Below are 16,128 nucleotides of genomic sequence, written 5' to 3'. Positions count from 1 at the left end.
ATTCTTTCTGTTTTCTTAGTGATTGATCTAGGCTGCTGTTCACATTAACAGCGGCCCTGCCCTGCCCTAGGCTTTATTTGATTACGCACCTGTATCTGGGCCTGGATCGTCCTTTATCTGTGGTGCTGGTCAGGCAGTGTGGAGGTTGGACCTGAAATGTCTGCATGGACCTGGCTAACCTTTATCTGCGCTTGTCCTCTCTGGTGCCATAGGAGCGATTCTGAAATGCTTGAGGTACAGTGTGCATGTAATGAGGTCTTGCTTTTATACATTTAGGAGGCCGCAATGGCACAGCGAACATAAAAAACATAGAGTAGGACTCCCCATACGAGACTGCCTTGACGTGGCGGGGTAGCTCAAACAATTGATCAATTTTTTGCTAAATGTCTCATTTTTGAATACAGATAGAAACCAATGTGTGTTTTCACACTTTATGTATTACGTTCTGACCACAAGCAGCGCTGGCTTCTCCCCCTTTTTTTTCTGGATTTCATCACCAGGTATCATTGGAATCAGTATAACGGCACTGACCTGACACTGTCTGTAGGTTACTGTGCACAATCCTGCTGACAGGTTCCCTTTAACAAGTTAAATAATAATCCCTGTGTTGTGTCATGTTTGTGCTGTAAAGTATGATCTATGACTGGTGCCCAATACATGGCGGCTCTCTGTGTAGACATTGAGTGCAGACAAGATCTACCAGAATACAAGAAAGATATATATCTTTGTACCGTGTTAGCCAGGAGATAGAAAAATATTTAGAATTGAGAGTCCTCAGTGGTTGATACCTATCTACTGCATTATTTCTGTGCTGTGTTGTGTATAAATATGTGATTCTTCAGATTTTGTATTAGTCAATGCCTGATGAAGAGACCTGAGCAGTCGGGAAAGCTTGCAATGTGTCACCATCTTTTCAGTTAGCCATTTAAAGGTATCAACCACTGAGGACTCTCAATCCTAAATATTTTTCTACTAGAATATAATGAATCAGTCTTCAGAGATAAGGAATCATCTCTATCATTATGGAATCCAGAAGGTTGGTTTATATTAGATCGTACATTATTATCACTTACAAAGTTGTGATCTTCTTTTCAATATCTCTGCTCTTCTGTATTATTATTTTATGTAATCCTGTGACGTCCATCCTATAGTACAAGGAAACACATCAATGTATAGATTAGGTAAGGGTTTAACTACAAGTTATGGTAACACTAGCAATTGATGCGAACTATTAAAAAAGATGTTCCCACTTATTCATCCCCAATCCACAGTATAGGGCATAAGCTGCTGATTGCTGGGGGTCCGTCCGCCGGACCCTCCATCCCTGAGATGCCCTTGTAGGTTGGAGCTGAGGTGGCGCATGCGCACCACACACTGTAAAATGAGGAGAAAGACTCTTACCTGCGATTTACACCTTCAGCTGAAAAGCAAACAACAGTTTACAATTAGATTTATTGAAGTCGTTAATAACAGTCAGTTGCAGCGGACGACTTATTTTTGGGCCGTATTCACAAGTCATTGTTTCTCTCATCTGCACAAAACCAAACTAATTTTCATCAGTGCGCTATGTCCGATTTTTATCCTTTTTTAGTCCATGTGCCCATTTTTACCATCAGTATGTCATTTCTCTTGTATGCAATTTCCCAAGTTTCTCCTAGTATTCGGTCAATGGCTGAGTGTGATCCACAATTCTCCCCACTGCTGACATGTTACTAGCGCCATAGAATATAAGGGGCAGTGAAAAATACTGAGAGCACACCTGATACATAAACAGCCAAGTGACTGAGCCCTTCCTGTACAAAGTCATTGTACAGAGATTTCCTTACAATCAGATCTGATCTGGCATCCAGGTTTCGGCTATAAGCCGGGATCACAAATGCGAGAAACACGGCCGAGTCTCGCATGTTAATACCTGGCACTGCCATCGGCACTCAGGAGTGGAGTGTGCGACTGCATGTATTGCTATGCAGCCACACTCTGCACTTCGAGTGCCGGTGGTAGTGCCGGGTACTAACGTGCGAGACTCGGCCAAGTTTCTCACATGTGTGATCCCGGCCATACAGTCAACTACTGGAGTGCAGGGGTGTTACATCAATAGCGGGGGACCACACGGCTGTGAGTCCTGAGGAGTGCTGGCTCTGTTCCCCATCACCCCAACTGTCATCATAATTTTACCATCGGCTTGTTGTTCCACCCTTCGCCTGCCCCTGTGTGTCTGAGGCTCAGCAGGCGCCATTACGTCACTGGATCGCGCCTGCTGTAGAAAGCCTCAGTCCCCACCCTGCACAGACCGGAGCAGGGGGCACGGAGAGGTATAAATGCTATAAATGCTTGTGAGAATGTGAATACTTACATGGGATGTTAATCACTGCAGGCTGTAAAAGTAAAACAGAGAAGTATAAAAAGTCCATGAAATATTCCAGCTTCTTACATTGTCCTGTACATAACATACTCATAGGCTTCTATTACACTGGATAATGAACAGACTACATTATCACACAAGACAGATTTATTAATACTAGCGCAGTCTATGAGCAGAGCGTCAGTCCGTGCCCCATGCAGCATTCATACAGTCCATAAACAGCACGCCTGGTATGTGACCCGGCATCTGCTGACAACTCCGGGTGGCATCAGACTTTATTTTCCACTTTTCCAAGTCTAAGATATGTGGAATATATTTCTACATTAGTTGTGTATTATGACTCTCTGTCGCTGCGCCCATTATGTACATATTTATTTGGGTTTAAAAATGAGGGCAAACTGCTATAGCTGCATTACTACATCTGCTCTAAAGGGAACCTATCAGGCCCCCCATGCCCTCCGATCCAGCAGCATTGAGCTATGTGTGATTAAACTCTATGCCTAACCAGCCCTGTGTAATATAATTCAGTTAACTCCTTCAGCTCCCAAGCCTGTTTTCACCTTTACAATTCTGACCGCTGTCAGGGCAGTCTCACACGTCCAGATAATTCTGGTACCAGAAAAAACGTTCCAGGAGCTATCCGTGTCTGTGTGGATACATGGTACATCCGTGTAGCGCACGTGTGGCAACCATGTGCCGCACGTGTGCCGCATCAGGACCACACGGATGGCCGCCGGGGAAGAAGCGCTACAGTAAGCGCTGTTCCCTGGCAGCTGGTGCTGAACGCGGATGTCATTCTTCTCTCCTGCTCTGCTGGCAATAGCGAGCAGGAGAGAAGAATGAATGAAAACCCGACGCTGGGGGCTGCTATTCTCAGGCTGGTAAGGGGCCATTGATCTTGGCCTCCCAGCCTAAAAAGAGCAGCCTGCAGCTGCCCAGAAATGTCTATTACATGCTCCTATTCTGGAGATATGTCGGGTTCTTCCCTGTAGTGATGGCAAGTGGGGTTAATAAGGGGTTATTGCCACCTTGCTATTGTAAGGTGACATTAAACCCGGCTTAGTAATGGAGAGTTGTCAATAAGACACCTATCCATTACTAATCCTAGAGTTATTGAAGGGTTAATTAACACACACACTAAGAAGAAAGTGAACACTTCATTTTATTCCACTTTTTGTTCTCAAGTATGATAATAACGCATTGTTCTTTTTTTTTTTTAGTTTTCACTAACGGGGTTAAACTAGTGGGACAGTTTTATAGATCGGGTCATTCCGGACGCGCCGATAGCAAATGCATGTGCTTTTTATTTATTTTTTTAATAAAAATATTTATTTATGGGTTTAATATATATATTTGTTTTCAAATTATTTTGTTCTTTTATATATATATATATTATATATTTTTACAAAAAAAATTCAGTTTTTTTACTTTGTCTTACTATGGGACTTTCACTTTTTGCAGTCTGATCACTTGTAAAGCATGGGGATGCAGGAGCTTTGCCATGGTTTACAAACTCTCAGCGCTGCACTGGCAGACCAACTTGCTGCACCAAGCTCTGAGCTTGAAGTGGCTAGTTTGCTAGCTCTGGTGACCTGATATCGTCATGATGACATCAGATCACCATGGCAACGGGGCGCTGATCAAAGAGCAGAGGAGGCTCCCTCTCTCTGCATGCCTGCTAAATACTGTGATCGATATAGGGTATAGTGGGATAAAGTGCTTGGAGCGGTGCGATCACTGATCCTGCACTGAGTGCCGGGTGTCAGCTGTCAGAATCAGCTATGGTGCGCTCACAGCCGCTGTTCTCAGAAGACCACCATGACTTATCCATCCGTCAAAGGTCGGTAAGTACCAGCCAACCATGTCATATGGATACTTCCAATGTTGGGAAGGGGTTAAATAAATGCTTTAAAAAATCATGTATAACCTCCACTTTCCTATACTATTGAGGGCTTTGATTAGTCGGTGGGGCGTTAGTTCCCCAGGCTACTCAGCCATCTTTCCTTGTCATCACACCCCTATGGGCTTGATAACATAATTTGCACGAGCCGCCACATTGCCGGTCTTCCGGTCATGCACAGTGTGCGTCTCTGAAGCCAGGAAGCGTACACGCTGCCGGAATGATCGGCGTCTGTGCGCAGATTTGCATCAGCTGGTGATGGGACCGGCTTATGCACATTATGTTATATTAAGGCTTAAGCGCAGGGAGCCGCTCGTCATGGCACATGCGCAAGTCGATGATCAACGCTGCATAAGCGCTGCTCTACTATAAACTGCGCAAGCTCGGGATTTTTCAAAGTGGATTTGAGTGACGTCAGCGCAACTCCGGGAGCATCATTCAGATTGCGTGGGCGGCGACAACCATGACTGAATAAAATGAAGCACACCCCTATGACTAATTGAGCAGGACAATCTAACCATATAAAGTGCTTTTCGGACATCATTACAGCGCCGTTTTTAATGAAAAAACATGTTAGTGACACATATTGCATTACTAATAATGCACTGGGGACAGTTTACATGCGAAAAAGGACATGACAGGTTCCCTTTAAAAGGAAAAAAAATTCAAATCAACCCCCTTTCCTCCAGTTAATATTAAAGGAAGAAAAAATACAAAATACACATACTGTATTTGGTATCAACCTGTCCAGAAAAGTCCGATCTATGGAAACCTAAAATAATTGACCCAATCTATAGAAACTGCAAAGCATAAAAAAAATCAAAATGCCAAAATTGCAAGTTTTTGTTTGCTACAACTCCACCAAAAAATACATAACAGCAATCAAAGCACCATAACTACCCCAAAATATTATCAATATAAACATCAGGTCACCAGGCAAAAAAACAAGCCCTTGCCCAGCTCCATCGACCAAAAATCAACAATGTAACGGATATTCAAAAATGACGGCTCAAGTGAATTTTTGCTCTTTTGTGAATATCTGTATTTTTTTTCAACACAAAAAAAAAAAAAAAAAGCGATTTTGCTATCGTTGTTATTATACCAATCTGATTGGTCCAGGCATTGCCTGTGCATGAAGAACGGACATCAGACATTCATTATTATATACACATATAGAGACAGCGTTACAGTCACTAATCTGAATTACATGACTTTTCTTATTTGGAACTTACATAGATTGGTCTCTCATTTTTGCTCGCCATTTCTCTAGTAGAAATAATCGCACAATCCTGAATAGGACAAATAGAGAAGTTTCCTTATAAATAGACTAATCTCCAATGCCAATTTTATCAATGGTAAATATTGCTGTAACTAATTAACAAATATAAGGTTTTCTGTTTAAAAATGTACGGGACATGAGAATTGGGAAATAGGGGAAACTTATTACAAGAAATCAGAAACTTATATAGCTAGGAAATGGGAAATAATAAGGTCAGGGCAGGAGCATAAGACACGCATACTCACTCTCCTCGTCTACTGTAGCCCTCAAAGGAGTTCCGGGAGAGCGGTTGCCCATAGCGCCGACCTTGTGAGGTCACAGCATTCTAGAATGTCCTTGCAGCCAATGAGAGGACAGTATAATCCTGTATAATAAAGTATTGGAGCATTTATAAATATATGTAAATAATTTGATACAGCAAATTATAGAAAACAACACCCCGCTCCCCCACACACACATGAACACATATCCGAAGACGCATCTTATAATCTTTTTTATATTGTTATTATACTTATACACCATATAAGTGTAGGGATACAGAATTTTATAACATCTCATTCTAAATTCCTAGGCAGTAATGTGGAGATTGTCTTTTTCTACAAGATTTTGGAGGTGTCTGTGGGGATTTTTGCCCCTTCATTCACAATAGCATTTGTGACAGTAGACACTGATGCTGGATGGGTGGTCCCGGCTAGCAATCTCCATTCTTGTTCATCCCAAAGGTGTTGGATGAAGTTGAAGTCAGGGCTCTGTCCGGCCTTAGCGGCTGCCGGTCCCTCACTGCTCCTTTACATGACGCTGCTCCTCTGTCCTGGAATTATTCACTGCACACTCAATTCAGTTCAAGCAAAAGGGCTGATTTTTATATATTTACATAGGAATAGGTCAGGTATTCAAAAGGAAGAAATTGCTTCTTGATTGGGACAAGGGATTGATGTTTCTATTCAAAGAATCTTTCTCAAATATGTCGCAGGGTATTCCAGAAGCCAGCGTTAGGCCGGGATCACACATGCGAGAAACTCGGACGAGTCTCGTATCGTAATACCCGGCACTGCCTGCGGCAATCGGGAGCGGAGCGTGCGACTGCATAGAAATACAAACAGCTGCACGCTCTGCTCCTGAGGGCCGGGTATTAAGATGTGACACTCGTCCGAGTATCTCCCATGTGTGATCCCGGCCTTCTATAGGCTGTCCTGTACGGACGGTGCGCAGCGTCATGTGTCAATGCACACCACGTACTATATACACACACAAGCCACATACGGTAATATATACACACACCACATACTACATTATATACACACACAAGCCACATACTACAGTATATACACACAAGCCACATACTATATACACACACCACATACTATATACACGCACCACATACTATATACACACACAAGCCACATACGGTAATATATACACACACCACATACTACATTATATACACACACAAGCCACATACTACATACACACACAAGCCACATACTATATACACACACCACATACTATATACACGCACCACATACTATATATACACACAAGCCACATACTACATACACACACAAGCCACATACTATATACACACACCACATACTATATACACGCACCACATACTATATACACACACAAGCCACATACTACAGTATATACACACAAGCCACATACTATATACACACACCACATACTATATACACACACAAGCCACATACGGTAATATATACACACACCACATACTACAGTATATACACACACAAGCCACATACTATATACACACACAAGCCACATACTATATACACACACCACATACTATATACACGCACCACATACTATATACACACACAAGCCACATACTATATACACACACCACATACTATATACACACACCACATACTATATACACACACAAGCCACATACGGTAATATATACACACACCACATACTACAGTATATACACACACAAGCCACATACTATATACACACACAAGCCACATACTATATACACACACCACATACTATATACACGCACCACATACTATATACACACACAAGCCACATACTACAGTATATACACACAAGCCACATACTATATACACACACCACATACTATATACACACACCACATACTATATACACACACAAGCCACATACTATATACACACAAGCCACATACTATATACACGCACCACATACTATATACACACACAAGCCACATACTACAGTATATACACACACAAGCCACATACTATATACACACAAGCCACATACTATACACACACAAGCCACATACTATATACACACACAAGCCACATACTATATACACACCACATATTATATACACACACAAGCCACATACTATATACACACAGAAGCCACATACTATATACACACCAAACCATACTATATACACACAAGCCACATACTATATACACACACAAGCCACATACTATATACACACACAAGCCACATAATATATACACACACCACATACTATATACACACCAAACCATACTATATTCACACAAGCCACATACTATATACACACCACACCATACTATATACACACACAAGCCACATAATATATACACACCACATATTATACACACACAAGCCACATACTATATACACACACAAGCCACATACTATATACACACCACACCATACTATATATACACACAAGCCACATAATATATACACACAAGCCACATACTATATACACACACAAGCCGCATACTATATACACACACAAGCCACATGCTATATACACACACAAGCCGCATACTATATACACACACAAGCCACATACTATATACACACACAAGCCACATACTATATACACACAAGCTACATACTATATACACACGCAACATACTATATACACACACAAGCCACATACTATATACACACACACAAGCCACATACTATATACACACCACACCATACTATATATACACACAAGCCACATAATATATACACACACCACATACTATATACACACAAGCCACATACTATATACACACACAAGCCGCATACTATATACACACACAAGCCACATGCTATATACACACACAAGCCGCATACTATATACACACACAAGCCACATACTATATACACACACAAGCCACATACTATATACACACACACAAGCCACATACTATATACACACACACAAGCCACATACTATATACACACGCAACATACTATATACACACACAAGCCACATACTATATACACACACACAAGCCACATACTATATACACGCCACATAATATATACACACACCACATACTATATACACACAAGCCACATACTATATACACACACAAGCCGCATACTATATACACACACAAGCCGCATACTATATACACACACAAGCCACATGCTATATACACACACAAGCCGCATACTATATACACACACAAGCCGCATACTATATACACACACAAGCCACATGCTATATACACACAAGCTACATACTATATACACACACACAAGCCACATACTATATACACACCACATCATACTATATATACACACAAGCCACATACTATATACACACACACAAGCCACATAATATATACACACACCACATACTATATACACACACAAGCTACATACTATATATACACACAAGCCACATACTATATACACACAAGCCACATACTATATACACACCACACCATACTATATACACACAAGCCACATACTATATACACACACAAGCCACATACTATATACACACAAGCTACATACTATATACACACACACAAGCCACATACTATATACACACGCAACATACTATATACACACACAAGCCACATACTATATACACACACACAAGCCACATACTATATACACACCACACTATATATACACACAAGCCACATAATATATACACACACCACATACTATATACACACACAAGCCACATACTATATACACACACAAGCCGCATACTATATACACACACAAGCCGCATGCTATATACACACACAAGCCACATGCTATATACACACACAAGCCGCATACTATATACACACACAAGCCGCATACTATATACACACACAAGCCACATGCTATATACACACAAGCTACATACTATATACACACACACAAGCCACATACTATATACACACCACATCATACTATATATACACACAAGCCACATACTATATACACACACACAAGCCACATAATATATACACACACCACATACTATATACACACACAAGCTACATACTATATATACACACAAGCCACATACTATATACACACACACCATACTATATACACACAAGCCACATACTATATACACACCACACCATACTATATACACACCACACCATACTATATACACACAAGCCACATAATATATACACACCACATATTAAACACACACACAAGCCACATAATATATACACACCACACCATACTATATATACACACAAGCCACATAATATATACACACACCAAATACTATATACACACAAGCCACAAATATACACACACAAGCGGCATACTATATACACACACAAGCCACATACTATATACACATACAAGCCACATACTATATACACACATCACATACTATATACACACACAAGCCACATACGGTAATATATGCACACCACATACTACAGTATATACACACACAAGCCACATACTATACACACACACAAGCCACATACTATATACACACACAAGCCACATACGGTAATATATACACACCACATACTATATACACACACCAGCCACATACTATATACACACATCACATACTATATACACACAAGCCACATACTATATACACACACCAGCCACATACTATATACACACACCACATACTATATACACACACACAAGCCACATACTATATACACACACACAAGCCACATACTATATATACACACAAGCCACATACTATATACACACCACACCATACTATATACAAACAAGCCACATACTATATACACACACAAGCCACATAATATATACACAGACACAAGCCACACACTATATACACACAAAAGCCACATACTATATACACACAGAAGCCACATACTATATACACACAGAAGCCACATACTATATACACACAAGCCACATACTATATACACACAAGCCACATACTATATACACACACAAGCCACATACTACATACACACCACACCATACTATATACACACACAAGCCACATAATATATACACACCACATATTATATACACACACAAGCCACACACTATATACACACAAGCCACATACTATATACACACCACACCATACTATATATACACACAAGCCACATACTATATACATACAAGCCACATACTATATTCACACACAAGCCGCATACTATATACACACACAAGCCGCATACTATATACACACACAAGCCGCATACTATATAAACACACAAGATACATACTATATACACACACAAGATACATACTATATACACACACAAGATACATACTATATACACACACAAGCCACATACTATATACACACAGAAGCCACATACTATATACACACCACACCATACTATATTCACACAAGCCTCATACTATATAAACACAAGCCACATACTATATACACACCACACCATACTATAAACACACAAGCCACATAATATATACACACACCACATACTATATACACACACACAAGCCACATACTATATACACACACAATCCACATACTATATACACACAGAAGCCACATACTATATACACACCACACCATACTATATTCACACAAGCCACATACTATATACACACAAGCCACATACTATATACACACCACACCATACTATATATACACAAGCCACATAATATATACACACACCACATACTATATACACACACACAAGCCACATACTATAAACACACAAAAGCCACATACTATATACACACAGAAGCCACATACTATATACACACCACACCATACTATATACACACACAAGCCACATAATATATACACACCACATACTATATACACACAAGCCACATACTATATACACACCACACCATACTATATACACACACAAGCCACATAATATATACACACCACATATTATATACACACACAAGCCACACACTATATACACACACAAGATACATACTATATACACACACAAGCCACATACTATATACACACAGAAGCCACATACTATATACACACCACACCATACTATATTCACACAAGCCTCATACTATATAAACACAAGCCACATACTATATACACACCACACCATACTATAAACACACAAGCCACATAATATATACACACACCACATACTATATACACACACACAAGCCACATACTATATACACACACAATCCACATACTATATACACACAGAAGCCACATACTATATACACACCACACCATACTATATTCACACAAGCCACATACTATATACACACAAGCCACATACTATATACACACCACACCATACTATATATACACAAGCCACATAATATATACACACACCACATACTATATACACACACACAAGCCACATACTATAAACACACAAAAGCCACATACTATATACACACAGAAGCCACATACTATATACACACCACACCATACTATATACACACACAAGCCACATAATATATACACACCACATACTATATACACACAAGCCACATACTATATACACACCACACCATACTATATACACACACAAGCCACATAATATATACACACCACATATTATATACACACACAAGCCACACACTATATACACACACAAGCCACATACTATATACACACCACACCATACTATATATACACACAAGCCACATAATATATACACACACCACATACTATATACACACAAGCCACATACTATATACACACACAAGCCGCATACTATATACACACACAAGCCACATGCTATATACACACACAAGCCACATACTATATACACACAAGCTACATACTATATACACACGCAACATACTATATAAACACACAAGCCACATACTATATACACACACAAGCCACATACTATATACACACAAGCTACATACTATATACACACACACAAGCCACATACTATATACACACGCAACATACTATATACACACACAAGCCACATACTATATACACACCACACCATACTATATATACACACAAGCCACATACTATATACACACACACAAGCCACATAATATATACACACACCACATACTATATACACACAAAAGCCACATAATATATACACACACCACATACTATATACACACACACACAAGCCACACACTATATACACACACAAGCCACATATTATATACACACAGAAGCCACATACTATATACACACCACACCATACTATATACACACAAGCCACATACTATATACACACAAGCCACATACTATATACACACCACACCATACTATATACACACAAGCCACATAATATATACAAACCACATACTATATACACACACAAGCCACATAAAATATACACACCACACCATACAATATATACACACAAGCCACATAATATATACACACACCAAATACTATATACACACAAGCCACATATATACACACACAAGCCGCATACTATATACACACACAAGCCGCATACTATATACACACACAAGCCACATACTATATACACACACAAGCCACATAATATATACACCCAAGCTACATACTATATACACACACACAAGCCACATACTATATACACACACAAGCCACATACTATATACACACCACACCATACTATATATACACACAAGCCACATTATACACACACCACATACTATATACACACACACAAGCCACATACTATATACACAGACAAGCCACATACTATATACACACACAAGCCGCATACTATATACACACACAAGCCGCATACTATATACACACACAAGCCGCATACTATATACACACAAGCCACATACTATATACACACAAAAGCCACATACTATATACACACACAAGCCACATACTATATATACACACAAGCCACATAATATATACACACACCACATACTATATTCACACACAAGCCACATACTATATACACACACAAGCCGCATACGGTAATATATACACACACCACAGTATATACACACACAAGCCACATACTATATACACACACAAGCCACATACTGTAATGACACACAAGCCACATACGGTAATATATACACACACCACATACTACAGTATATAAACACACAAGCCACATACTATATACACACACCACATACTACAGTATATACACACACAAGCCACATACTATATACACACACAAGCCACATACAGTAATATTTACACACACAAGCCACATACGGTAATATATACACATACCACAGTATAAACACACAAACCACATACTATATACACACACAAGCCACATACTGTATTGACACACAAGCCACATACTATATACAAACAAGCCGCATACTATATACACACACAAGCCACATATGGTAATATATACACATACCACAGTTTAAACACACAAGCCACATACTATATACACACACAAGCCACATAATGTATTGACACACAAGCCACATACTATATACACACACAAGCCACATATGGTAATATATACACATACCACAGTTTAAACACACAAGCCACATACTATATACACACACATGCCACATACTGTATTGACACACAAGCCACATACTATATACACACACAAGCCACATAATATACAGTATACACACACCACATACTATATACACACACAAGCCACATACTATATACACACACAAGCCACATACTATATACACACAAGCCACATACTATGTACACACACAAACCACATACTATATACACACACCACATACTTGACTTATGGATATGGGACGGAACCCCACTCCATCTTAAAACCACCATAACTACAGTAAACCAAGGCACTAGAATAAATACACAACACATTATTTTGGTTGTCAAAATGGCCACAGCTTTATTTAAATCACAGGATTAAAACAATAGGAGTCAGGTGAAGTGCTAGTACATTGGGATTCACAAGTACTGTGATATCCCCAGCTGTCTGACATACAGAACCAGGACAGACAGCCATAAAGGGGCGGCACGCACTGGCTTGCCATTCAAGCAGAGCAAGTAAACTTTCAGGGCACCAATGACCCTATTATCCTCACTCCTGTGCCTAACCACTGTGCCCGCCCCTGATTGACGTTACCATTACAACGTCCTTGAGGCTGGCCACCAAAGCCGAGCCTGTTCACCACCATGAGGTTTTACATCATCTATTAGTTAAAATGAGTCCACCTTAACTTGTCTGCAACTTCCACCTGACTCCTAAACCACCACCAGAGAGGCCATTTGACACCTTAAATGGACTCGACCCCCATCAACCATGCCTAATAAAGCCATCATCCGTTTCTACATGCTATGGAAAGACTATGCACACAAGTAATAAAAAAAAATAAAATTAATCTGTCGCAGCTCTGGAATTTTATCAATGACATGCTACCAAGTTATGATCGATAATACGGTAACTACAGCAAAATAACAGTTGCTAAACATCCTGCAATGAGGATTCCATAATGGGGAATGTGGAAAGTAAACCATAATTAAGGTCATAGCTACAATCTGAATACCTGTATAATGACATCTGTCATGCCTCAAAAAACTATCATAGTGCATGCATTGTAGCCAGCTCTAATAATTCACCAATTCACAGATTTTAGTTCTAGAAACCACCATTATTTACAGTACCTGTGCAGTAAAATTTCTTAAACCCACTTACTATCACTACCCGAAAAGTGATGAACATATCAATAGAAAGAAATTATAAATAGGGAGTAATTAAAAACTATACACAATATAACATCAACATTATAAGTAGTAATTTAAATAAACCTAAAGCAGAAAAAGCCTACAAAGGCATTATTAATAACCCTGCCACGCCATTGTTAATTGTTTTTCATGCGCTTGATAATATTTACTGTTGACCTCTCCAACTGGGTCAAAGGCATTGGGAATAGGCATATTGCCCTTCGTGCTAATGCACTTGATTATTTTACCTTTAGCCGCTCCCACTGGCTCAAGGGCACCGGAAGTAGGCATACTGCCCTTTGTATTAATGCACTTGATTATGCCCTTAGCCACTCCTACCAGCTCAAGGGCATTAGGAATAGGCATATTGCCCTTTGTGTTAATGCACTAGCTTATACCCTTAGCCGCTGCCACCAGCTCAAGGGCATCGGGAATAGGCATACTGCCCTTTGTGATAATGCACTTGATTACTTTACCCTTAGTCACTCCCATTGACTCAAGGGCACACAGATTAGGTACATTGCTCTTCAGTTTCATGCACTAGATAACTGCATTGTCCAGACGACAACCTTGAAAGAAACATGGAAAGAAACATGGTTTGGTCAATATAAACAGTCAAAACCGTGCCTCGGCATTCTCAAGTCACATGAAAAAAGAGAGTGGGTCCATGAAGCTATAGATTGTATTGAAAAGCAAGCCTACCTTGTTCTCGTCTCCCCTCCAGCCGCTGTTCCTGGCTCATAGGAGCCAATTTATTCTGTAGGAATGCAAAATATGATTGCCATGACCCCAGGGACTTTACC

The 16,128-nt window shown here is 39.7% G+C and overlaps 1 long non-coding RNA gene across 1 annotated transcript; it reads right to left on the bottom strand.

Moving 5' to 3' along the window:
• Positions 1 to 1,073: 1,073 nt before the first annotated feature.
• On the bottom strand, positions 1,074 to 5,907 carry LOC141088759 (uncharacterized). Its single transcript, XR_012232053.1, has 5 exons — positions 5,787 to 5,907; positions 5,495 to 5,551; positions 2,354 to 2,375; positions 1,402 to 1,420; positions 1,074 to 1,145 (listed from the first exon to the last, which is right to left on the bottom strand). It is a non-coding gene; the product is annotated as an uncharacterized lncRNA (long non-coding RNA).
• Between the last annotated feature and the right edge of the window lie 10,221 nt (positions 5,908 to 16,128).

This window comes from Dendrobates tinctorius, unplaced genomic scaffold, assembly GCF_039654945.1.
Source record: "Dendrobates tinctorius isolate UK_male_01 unplaced genomic scaffold, ASM3965494v1 ptg000040l, whole genome shotgun sequence".
In the NCBI taxonomy this organism is placed as follows: domain Eukaryota; kingdom Metazoa; phylum Chordata; class Amphibia; order Anura; family Dendrobatidae; genus Dendrobates; species Dendrobates tinctorius.
The sequence above is the reverse complement of the archived record's forward strand: the minus strand, read 5'-3'. Positions and strand labels throughout refer to the sequence as shown.